This window comes from Myxocyprinus asiaticus, chromosome 27 (assembly GCF_019703515.2).
Source record: "Myxocyprinus asiaticus isolate MX2 ecotype Aquarium Trade chromosome 27, UBuf_Myxa_2, whole genome shotgun sequence".
In the NCBI taxonomy this organism is placed as follows: Eukaryota; Metazoa; Chordata; class Actinopteri; order Cypriniformes; family Catostomidae; genus Myxocyprinus; species Myxocyprinus asiaticus.
In genome coordinates, this window is record NC_059370.1 from 31,744,817 (window position 1) to 31,756,974 (window position 12,158).

Below are 12,158 nucleotides of genomic sequence, written 5' to 3' on the forward strand. Positions count from 1 at the left end.
GTGTTTTTTAAAAGTCATTTAGTATTATTAGTTGACTGCCACGTAATGTATGATAGGCATAGCGTCTTATTCATTGTGAAACTGTGTTTTCTTAATGGCATGAATCACACTGAAGTCCTAGACTTAAAATGCACGGCCCGTAGCTGATATATATATATATATATATACACACAGGGTTGGGAGGGTTACTTTTGAAATGTATTCCACTACAGATTATGGAATACATGCTGTAAAATGTAATTTTTAACATATTCTGTTAGATTACACAAGGTAAGTAACGTATTCTAAATACTTTGGATTACTTCTTCAGCATTGGTAGATTTTTTCACTTGTTTTGACTATAAAAACTCTGCCAGTACAGTAAGACAAAATACACGTTAAAAATACATTCTCTGAAAAACCTAAATATCTTATGCAGTGTTGTTTCTAAAACAAGATAAATCTAACTGATCTTGTTTTAAGGATTTTTTGATATTTTTACAGGAAAACAATAAAAAAATTATTATCAAAAATACGATTTTTGCCCTAATATCAAAGGTCTTAAGAAAAAAGAACTTAAAAAGGAAATTATGTTCTAATGTGAATTTTCGTGATAAAAAAATATGATCGTGCCTGGTAAAATGTGCATGTAAAATGGCTAGAAATAGCATTTTAGCTTAGCGTAAAGCTGACAATTTACACAAGGTTTATTTCTATTTCTTCTGCTCCAAACTTACTTCAAACGTACTTCTCTGTCTGCTCGTATGAATGTAACATATCTTAAGTGTTTCACCACTGTTCAAATGCACTTTGGATCCCATCATTTATATGTATAAATGTTTTTCATCTGAAAGGACTAAATATTAAATGAAACAAATGACAATAAAATGCAAAGTAATCTCTTCAGTAATCAAAATACTTTTTGAATGTAACTTTTCTAATTACTAATTATTTAAATTGTAACTGTAGTGGAATACAGTTACTAATATTTTGTATTTTAAATACATAATCCCATTACATGTATTCCGTTACTCCCCAACCTATGTAACGATGCTGCTGGCACTGCCAATGATAATAATGAAGACGATGACGATGGAATGATGGACCCAAGTGCAATTTATTAAACAAAATTGATAACATTACACAACATGCACTGTAGTAAAAGTGTTAAGATGTCATAACATAGCATTGTACAAGAAACAGGGCAGCCAAAAAATGGCACTCCATGTCAAAAAGGTTGCTGACCCCTGTGCTAGAGTAATGTTTTCACCTTGTGTCACTGATTTAACAATATTCGAAGGACAAAAGATATGGACTGTTTCGTCAAAGTATATTGGAATTGATTTTGGCTAGTTTTTCCATGATCATCAACATCAACAGTGTCATAAAATATGTATCTAAGACAAAACAGCTTTTTAAACAGACAGACAGAGTGAGTGATTGATTCATTGATTGATTGCCTGAATCAGCTGGTTGTCTTGTTAACTGTTCAATCAATCTATTTGCTAGACACATACAGAGGCACATTCACCTTCACACATGTTTCAAACAAAATCTATAATGAAGCTCCTGAGCTCCATCCCCTCCAGTGCGGCCAATTGGTATTCCGGGAGATCCTGTGCCCCCTGTTGCGTTCCCAATCTCCAACCAGGAAAGAGAGAAAAGAGGTCACTAAGCCCTGGGATGGAAGATGCCTGGCAATGGATTAATGGCAGATAGAACAAATGAAGTCTTGGAGTGAGTTTATATTTCAATACAAAGCAGAAGAGTGGACGGCTACCTTATTTTACAAGGTTCCTCGACACAATTTGCCTGCCTTAACACACTTCTGAAACAGCACTCTGACTTTCAACATAAATGAAGAGATGGGATGAATTCTACTTTCTGCATTAAAATAAGGGAGCTCTTATCTTACAAGTAAAACTGAGTGTTGTTGACAGTATTGCAGTGCACGAAGGCTCTATATTGGATCATGTGGTGTAGAGCACTGGTTCATTTTTGAAGTAACACAACATGCAAAAGGCATAGTTTTTTGTAACTGTAAAAATTGTAGCGTTAGATTTGAAAAGAAGTAAAAAAAGAAAAAAAAAAAAACAATAGGTCAACTGGGCCAATTTTTGTCAAGTATAATAAATAGATTTTATTTTATAATGCATACAGGGAGTAAAAGAGCACTTAATTGCTTTTTTAAAGAACAACAAATAGCATAGTTTATCTAAACCAACACAAATCAGAGGATGCAATATACTATAACAGACAAAAGCTATATGTTGTGTAACATTTACAGTATAGGGTAGTTGACAAATAGAACTATCAATTTTTTTTTTTTTTTTTTACTTTAATATTTTAGGTACAAATTTATATATTTGTATAAGGAAAGTGCTTTGTTTTAGATGCTGTAATTGTTGGCCTTTTCAATTAAGTTTCCACCATTTTTAATCATTACAATAATTCATTTAATTGGTCCTGCGGTGACAAATACATTTTTAAATGTAGAAATAGGCAATTTCATGTAGTCTATGAGTTAAAATGAGGTCATTAAATCTCCATGTACAATAAATATAATACAATTTGACAATTTTTTTTTTTTTTTTAAATAGTTTTAGATGCAGTTTAGCGTGTCACACCACAAGACAGTTTAAAATTAATGGTCTTGTTATTTTTAGTTTTGAAGCAAACATAAATAACATTTTAGCTTCAAGACCCTTAAAGTAATTTGTATTGTTATACATTCAAAATCCTAATGGAAACATCTAAATTCAATAAAATGAGAGCGGAGACAATTTTAAATTAACTGCCACATTTTCTATTAATCATTTTTGACAGGTATCAAATTTTAAGAAAACAAACACCTATAAAACAGTGCAAAATGCTTTCTACATGATCCGAACAAAAATTTTAATTGAATGCTTTTCAAACACATTATTCGTTATCATGAAATTCATGAAATCACCTGGTATTAAGATGCGTCTTGGGTGATTGGATCCCACGTGGTCAGGTGAAACACATCACTGTTTACACCTGGTCGCTTAAATGGATCTCCTTTGAGCACTTGTGTTCGGATTTCGAGGGGAGGGTCTCTAATTTCATGACAACATACATCAATCACTATGTCAGTGTGTGACTGCATTATAATGAACAGTAGAAAAACCATAAAAGACAAAGAAAGCGCAAATAAGAATGGCACACTGTATCTCCAAGATGCAGTTGAAATTTAATCTAAGCACAAATGCAACATTTTGAGAAGAATTCTCTGTTATTTTAGTGGAGTACTTGTATTAAAAGAGTTTCAGATGTTCATGCTTCTCATCTTTTCCCCGACATGTTAATATCAGACACACTGACAATGATCTGTGAATTTCTCGTTTTTGTGTATGTATTTTTAGTTTTTCTGTTCAGATGACTTTTTCCTTTTAAAGCTGCTCATAATTGGCAAAGTTTAAACTCTTGTTTTGGTGCAGCAGTTAACTGTCAAGTAAAGGCGGTGGCGTTTCACTGCTGCCCAAGATGCATTCAGGACGGATTAGCATTTACACCTCAAATGTGAGGTGGTCACATCTGTTTTTGGCAACCTTCATATGTGGTTTATGTGATCAGATTACAAAATGTTTTGCACCCCATTTACACCTGTTGCTGATGATCACTTGTGATCGAATCACATGAAATCACATCTTAATACCAGTTGTAAACAGTGTCATGATGTCACGTCAACTAACCATAACTAAACAGTAATATTAAACTTTTTTGTTCTACAGGTGTTTTACTACCAAGTGCTGTGATAAGTATCTGTTTGTCAATGTGCATGATATTCCACTCTCACATATGCTCTCTGTTTCTGATTTACTCCAATGCATAGCTTACTTATGCACAAAGACAGAGTAAAAACACAGCGAAACACAGAGCATCAGCACATCTATTCTTGGAAATTTTTAAACACACAATCGATACATCAGGGTGATGAACTCCAGATCAATAGCATTCCTTTCTTGTGGAATGAAATTGAAAAATCAGGTATTGGGAGACGTTTTATTATCTGTGCTCAGCTCCAGATAAGAATACAATAGCTGGGGCCTGGGTAGCTCAGCAAGTAAAGACGCTGACTACCACACCTGGAGTCGCAAGTTTGAATCCAGGGCATGCTGAGTGACTCCAGTCAGGCTTCCTAAGGAACCAATTGGCCCAGTTGCAAGGGTGGGTAGAGTCACGTTGTGTTAACCTCCTCGTGGTCACTATAATATGGTTCTTGCTCTCGGTGGGGCATGTGGTGAGTTGTGCGTGGATGCTGTGCTCAACATGCCACGTGATAAGATGCATGGATTGACTGTCTCAGATGCAGAGGCAACTGAGATTTGTCCTCCGCCACCTGGATTGAGGTGAGCCACCACGAGGACTTAGAGCACATTGGGAATTGGGCATGCCAAATAAAAAAGAAAAAGAATACAACTGCTGTTCTGCTGTCAACAGAGGTCTTACTCTAGTGCAGGGCTACTCAACTTTGGAAAGGTCATGGGCCGCAAGGCTGAATCCCTGTACATATATATATATATATATATATATATATATATATATATATCAATTATAAGTTAACATTTGTATAGTAAGAGTGTTGGTATGTTAGTTAACGGGATAGTTCATCTAAAAATGAAAATTCCTTCATCATTTATTCACCCTCATGCCATTCCAGATGTGTATAACTTTCTTTCTTCTGCTGAACATAAATAATGAATTTTTATATATATACACTGGCGGCCAAAAGTTTGGAATAATGTACAGATTTTGCTGTTTCGGAAGGAAACTGGTACTTTAATTCACCAAAGTGGCATTCAACTGATCACAAAATATAGTCAGGACATTACTGATGTAAAAAACAGCACCATCACTATTTGAAAAAAGTCGTTTTTGATCATATCTAGACAGGCCCCTTTTTAAGCAGCCATCACTCCAACACCTTATCCTTGAGTAATCATGCTAAATTGCAAATTTGGAACTAGAAAATCACTTACCATTATATCAAACACAGCTGACAGCTTTTTGGTTTGTTAAATGAAGCTTATCTTTGTGTTTGTTTTTGAGTTGCCACAGTATGCAATAGACTGGCATATTTTAAGGTCAATATTAGGTCAAAAATGGCAAAAAAGAAACATCATTCATTGTTCATCAATCATTGTTTTGAGGAATGAAGGCTATACAATGCTTGAAATTGCCAAAAAACTGAAGATTTCATACAAAGGTGTATACGTCAATCTTCAAAGACAAAGAACAACTGACTCTAACAAGGACAGAAAGAGATTAACTAAACAAGAGGATACGTACATCAGAGTCTCTAGTTTGAGAAATAGATGCCTCACATGTCCTTATCTGACAGCTTCATTGAATTCTACCCGCTCAACACCAGTTTCATGTACAACAGTAAAGAGAAGACTCAGGGGTGCAGGCCTTATGGGAAGAATTGCAAAGAAAAGCCACTTTTGAAACAGAAAAACAAAAAGAAAAGGTTAGAGAGGCAAAAGAAACACAGACATTGGACAACAGATAATTGGTAAAGAGTGTTATGGATCTTAACCCCATTGAACTTTTGTGGGATCAGCTAGACTGTAAGGTGTGTGAGAAGTGCCCGACAAGACAGCCACATCTATGGCAAGTGCTACAGGAAGTGTGGGGTGAAATATCACCTGAGTATCTGGACAAACTGACAGCTAGAATGCCAAGGATCTGCAAAGCCGTCATTGCTGCACATGGAGGATTTTTTGATGAGAACTCTTTGAAGTAGTTTAAGAAGTTCTGAAATATTTTTGTCAAACTGTAATAATAATTTTTCATGTTATTAATGTCCTGACTATACATTGTGATGTGTTGAATGCCACTGGTATGGTAAATGGTAAAATTTCCATAAGAGCAAAATCTGTACATTAGTTTTGGCCGCCAGTGTGTGTGTGTGTGTGTGTATATGTGTATATATATATATATATATATATATATATATATATATATATATATATATATATATATATATATATATTATTTCTTTTTCTTTTTATTTTATTTTATTTTTTTACTATAAATCTCCACTTTCCCTTTCAGATGTGAAAATGAAACTAAACAGGCACCGCATGTCAAAGTGAAGATTTATAGTAAAAAAGGATTTACTGTAAATATTGTTCTGTTTCTCACCCACACCTATCCTATTGCTTTTGATTTATGGATTTAAGCACTGGAGTAATATGGATTAATTTTATGTTGCCTTAATGTGATTTTTTTTTTTTTTTTTTTTTTGGAGCTTCACAGTTCTGACCAGCATTCACTTGCACTGTATGGACCAACAGAGCTGAGATATTCTTCTAAAAATCTTAATTTGTGTTCTGCAGAAGAAATAAAGTCATACACATCTGGGATGTCATGAGGGTGAGGAAATGAGGAGAGAATGTTTATTTTGGGGTCAACTATACCTTTTAGTAATTATTTTAAACATAATTGTTACAGTTATTGTTGTTATTTTCTGATATAGATCAGTTATGTTGTCACTGATTGTCAACTAATAAACACCATGAGTGTTCAACATCACATACACCTGAGATGTGTTCAACAAGAGCGATATAGCCAATATTAGTCTTCAGTGATAAGTTGTAAAGGTTTGTTCACCCACCTTACGCAAAGTAACGTAGATCACTTAAAGCATTTGCGTGAAGGCGTCTCAACATTATTTTTTTCCCTGTAAATACTGTTGTCATGAGGAGTACATCTCTGACGACCTATTCAACAGATTTGACAGATTCACGCCGTTGAGTAACTCTCAAGTGAGATGGCGAGCGCGCGTGAGCGCACATGTGCTATGTATGAACGCGCGTGTAGAAATATGCTGATGTTTTTTTATTATTATTATTTATTTGTAATATCCTCTTGCAGTTGAATTACCTCACTAATGTGATTCAAAAGGTTGTCAAAACAACCTTGAGCTGAACATGCTCAAAACGGTGGAGATGATTGTGGACTTTAGGAGGAACACCCCAACACTGACCACCATTCTAAACAGCACTGTGGCAGCAGTGGAGTTATTCAGGTTCCTGGGCACTGCCGTCTCACAGGACCTGAAGTGGGAGACCCACATTGGCTCCATTGTGAAAAAGGCCCAGCAGAGGTTGTACTTCCTTCGCCAGTTGAGGAAATTCAACCTGCCACATGCGCTGCTGATACAGTTTTACTCAGCAGTCATTGAGTCTGTCCTCTGCACTTCAATAACTGTCTGGTTTGGTTCAGCTACGAAATCAGACATCAGAAGACTACAAAGGACAGTTCGGACTGCTGAGAGGATTATTGGTTGCCCCCTGCCCCCCCTTCAAGAACTATACACTTCCAGATTGAGGAAAAAGGCTGGAAAAATCACTCTGGACCCCACTCACCCTGCTCACTACCTTTTTGAACTGTTGCCTTCTGGCCGACGCTTCAGAGCTCTGAGCACAAGAACCATCAGGCACAGGAACAGTTTTTTCCCTCAGGGTATCCATCTCATGAACAGTTAAATTGCCCCATTGAGCAATAACTATGTGCAATACACAGTTTAGTCTTTCTTATATTTATCCAACACATCCAACCTCTTCTGCCATTTCATTCCTCTGAGAAAAAAAAAAACAAAAAGAAAAAAAAAATATCTGCACTGTACATAACAGATTTGTATTTGCACTGTACATAACAGATTGTATTAGATTTGCATTACCCATGTGTATGTGTGTATGTATGTATGTGTGTGTCTGTACGTATGTGTATAATTATTTTTTATTTTTTATTATTATCTATGTCTTGCTGCTGTTTTTGTATTGTTTTTGTATTGTTGTGCACTGGAAGCTCCTGTCACCAAGATAAATTCCTTGTATGTGTAAGCATACTTGGCAATAAAGCTGATTCTGATTCTGATTCTGATTCAGCAATGTAGAGAACTAGCTTAAATCCTCATGAAAATGAACACCTCACAATTCATACAGATCTGATTGGCTGCTGATAAATATATTTCTGATGACAATATCATCACACGGGCTGCAAAAGATCGCTCGAGGGCCGCATGTTCAGTAGCGCTGCTCTATTGAGTTGAATTCTGCCCGTATCCATAACTCCAAAACTAAAGTTTCCTCATAACCACATATTTGTGCTCACCAAACTCCCGTTGAGAGTCTTTCAAAAACCCAGCTACTTTTGCCGAAGCCGCACATATATGTTGAGTTGTGCTTCAGATGGGTGTTCTAGTTTCTTCTGCACAAGCTGATAAAGCCTTTAGTCCATGAGAAGTTGTGAGGGAGGGAGTGAAAGAGAGAGGCTAGCTAAAGCAATAGCCATGACTCCCGAGGATATCCACACCAGAACCCATACAGAGAGCCTTGGGACTAAGGCTGCAAATCCAGTCTGATCTGTGTGACCTATCCAAGCTTCATAGATCTCTCTTATCTGACCGTGGCGGGATAGGGAGGGCCCTCTGGCATCATGCTGCCCACTTGCACTTACTTGTTTAATTGCCTTGGTGTCATTTCCACGTGCTCTATGAAGTCTCTGCACTGTTCGTGGAGGTCCGTTCACTGTGATGGTACAATAAAAATCAAGCGAGGTAATGTCAATATCTGCAGGTCTTTTTAACAACTATCCAAAGCCAAAAATATATCTCTCTGACACGAATTCCTGGACTGCAGCTGATTATTTGTTCTATTCATCTCATGTTGGCCTACGAGTTAGATGCTGAGAAGAGTGGCAAATCTACTTCAGGCATATTTTAATTGTGCTTGTTGAACTACCCTTTTTTTTTTTTCAATTTTCACTGACTTTTGGTCAACAGTCTTTAGCGCTATTCAGACAGGTATTACATTGGATATTGGGATTTTATGTACTGATTCAGATATTACTAAGGAAGGTGCATGTTGTCTTGATGTAGGTGTTACAAAAGATAATTTGCTCTGAAACTGTATATATGTGATTAATTATATAATTATAATATTATTTACATACTTTAGGGAAGGAATCAATTTTGTTGGGGATCATACTGACGCTGCTACTTCAGTGGACATTTTGTGCAGTTTCTGGGAACTGACTACCATTATTCATTTAATTTAATTTTTATGTAAAATTGGATGCCAGCAGCCAGTAAATATCAAATAAAAGTGAAGAGTGAAATTACCTGTCGAGAGGCTTCTCTTCATTAAATACCATCTGAAACGTAACACAGTTACTAATGGGCACTGCAGCTATGCCAGATGATATCAGAGACAGGCATACATCAAGAAACAGATTGTTAATATCAACCGTTTCATCTGGCTGATGGTGAAATAAAGGCCAATGGAGCTTGCAGCAACACGGCGCGACATGGCACGGCGTCTAATGGGACGAGCAGTTGGCGCGGCAGGAACGTAATGGAGTGAGACATCATTTTTCACAAGGGAGCATGACGAGTGTCAAGGTGCTGAAACATGCTATTTGTAAACGTATTGCAGAGACATAACCTGATTAGCCAAGGTTAGACCAGGAAGAATCAGACCAATTCTATCACAGTCCCTGTGTCCGAATATGTGTATTACCTTGCTACACATTCTTTCTTTCTTTCTTTTTTTTTTAAAGAAATTGTATTTCTTGCTTTATACTTTATCCCATTGTATGTAGAGCTAACACTGTGTAAAATGTATCAGCAGGTTGTTATTGCAAATTGAAACCTGAAAAATTGCAGTTGTTTTTACTATATCATAGGTCCGAGATCATTCGGTTTAAAGTGTAATACCAACATGGAGGATATAGATATATGTTTGGCAATGTATTTACACAACTGAAAATGGAGGTAGTCTTTGCACATCAAAAACTAGTTAACGTGCACCATTAAGTAACAGTTCATAGTAAAAAAGGAGACCGGCACACTGCTACATATGCTCCCAAATAATTTAATACAGTAGATTAGACAACTTTTCGACCGCTAAGGTTGTATTTAGGTTGTACCTGAATACCTAAAAAAAAACATAGGTACATCAGGTTGAGAAATAATTCTTCAATGTATTAAGTACATACTATAAAAGTACGGAAATTCAGATGCAGTCAATGTTCTAATACATAAAAATTCCAACCTAGGACTTCTCTTACAAAATATTTTGGCAGAAAAGTGCTTCCCAAACACAACCCTCACCTGCTTGGAATTGTTATAGCATCTGAGATAGGGTGACCAGATTCCTACTTGTGGAAAACAGGACAGCCCCCTCCCAGCAAAAATGAAATCCTTACCTAGGTGCAGATCAATGCGAAGTAGAGGGTGCATCCGCATCTGTTACTTTTGTCACCTTGTACTTTTTGCTGCCAGCAATTTTTCTCAGTGTGCGCTTGTCTTTCAAGAGTTTATCATAAAATGCAGAGCAGTCCAGTCCAAAATTAAGACTTACTTGCCTTCATGATTGTTGAGATTTACCCGGTGATTTACCCGGTGTCCATGCTGTGTTCATTAATGAGAACACACGCTCCACAGATGCAGATGTCCCAGGCAGGCATAAAACAAATTCCACAACCTTGGCTAAGACTTCTGGTCTTGCTCTCCAGCTCATGAAAAACATCTGTCCATCTCTCAGACACAGCCGTCTTGTTCATGTTCTACTCAGTGATGTGACGAGTGACAACGTTTTTTGCGCAAGCCCACTCATCAAAGAGTGTGGTTTCATCAGTCAAACTGAGAACAGGGATTCTGGATTAGTTCGAGGCTGCTCTGAAAGTCTTACCACTCTGGAATGTCTCTCAGTAGGGCCCACTCAAGTTTTTCTGTGTTCTCTAATGAGCAGCTCCAATTTTGGAGGTAATCCACTGATGCTGAATAAAAGTTTCTCACTGCACAAAATAAATAATCTGCTCGCATGCCACCAGCTTCAACCAGGGCATCCAACTGCTTTTTAATGTCAAAGGGTATGAATGATTCCTCCTGCCTGGCCTGCAAGACTTTTCCCAGGTCATGAATGTGCAAAGCTGTGGCCATGCACAACAGAATGATAAGCAAAAAAGCCCTTCACTTGCATGCACCTTGTCAGATAAAAAAAAAAATTGCTAACACTTGGTGTGGCAGACTTACTTTTAGCAGCATCCACATGCTTTTTTGTATGAACATGCTGTGCAATATTGGTGCAGCCTCCATGGGTGATGGAAAATTGAGCTCCACAAATCTCACACCTCACTTTACTAGGCTCTGTCTGTGACTCCTTTTTTAGAAATATAAACTCTTTTTGAAGATCCTCATTAAATGTACATGCACGCTTCTTTGACATTTTTCCAGCCGCAGTTTCATCTGTGTGCTCTTTCAAACTGACTCTTCAATCAATTCACTAACTGGATGTCTGTTGATAGGGGATTGAGATTGGATAGTTTAATCCAATCATGTACTTCAAATAACATAGTGTGATTTTATTGGTTTTACAAGCAGTATCCTTGGCTACCTTTGATTAGAATACTCACATGACTGAGAAAACCTCATAGGCAATAGAGAAATTTTAGGAGAAGGGAAATACAGGACAAAACATATATTTTTTTTTTTTTCTGAATAAGTCAGGCACTAGAAAAGGTGCTTAAATACGGGAATTTCCCAGGAAAAACGGGGCATCTGGCCACCTTAATCTGAGACATGTTTTCTTCACACATGCATACCACTCAAACATGATCTGTGAGGATGCAGCATTGCGGTTTTACAGGTCAGCAGGCATGAGCGGCTTCTAACAGAGCTATTTTGAGTGATGATGGGAGAAAGTTGCTGGCATGGAGAGCCGTGATTTACTGGCTCATCCGGCTCAGTAATGAGGAGTAATTCTGCCTTGACATCCCCCTCCCCTGCTCATCCTCTTCCTTCCCCTCCTCTCCGCTCTGTGCCTCACCACCCACCCACCCCTTTTGATGAGTGGTGTCAAAGAAACAGCGGGACGGTCAGTGCTTCTTCACTATGTCTTCTGCAGGAAAGGGGAACCTGACACATGTCTTATTAACTACAGGATCCTGCGTGTATCTTCATTAATAGCCCATTAAATTCGGCAGAGAAAATATGAGAAACTGACCTCTCTTACACAATTTCCGGCATAGAAATGGGGAATAATTTGCATGATTTATGTTTCCAGGGGGAAAAAAAGTTTAGTTGAGGTGCAAAGGGTAAATAAATCATCATTAGGCCAGCAAAGTAAAAATGAAAAACAAATCTT

General features: G+C 37.3%; 1 long non-coding RNA gene across 1 annotated transcript; it reads right to left on the minus strand.

Annotated features, from left to right (window-relative positions):
- Window positions 1-1,077: 1,077 nt before the first annotated feature.
- On the minus strand, window positions 1,078-11,374 carry LOC127418387 (uncharacterized). The gene is made up of 4 exons (XR_007893419.1): window positions 10,219-11,374; window positions 8,470-8,540; window positions 2,933-3,059; window positions 1,078-1,673 (listed from the first exon to the last, which is right to left on the minus strand). It is a non-coding gene; the product is annotated as an uncharacterized LOC127418387 (long non-coding RNA).
- Window positions 11,375-12,158: the final 784 nt, after the last annotated feature.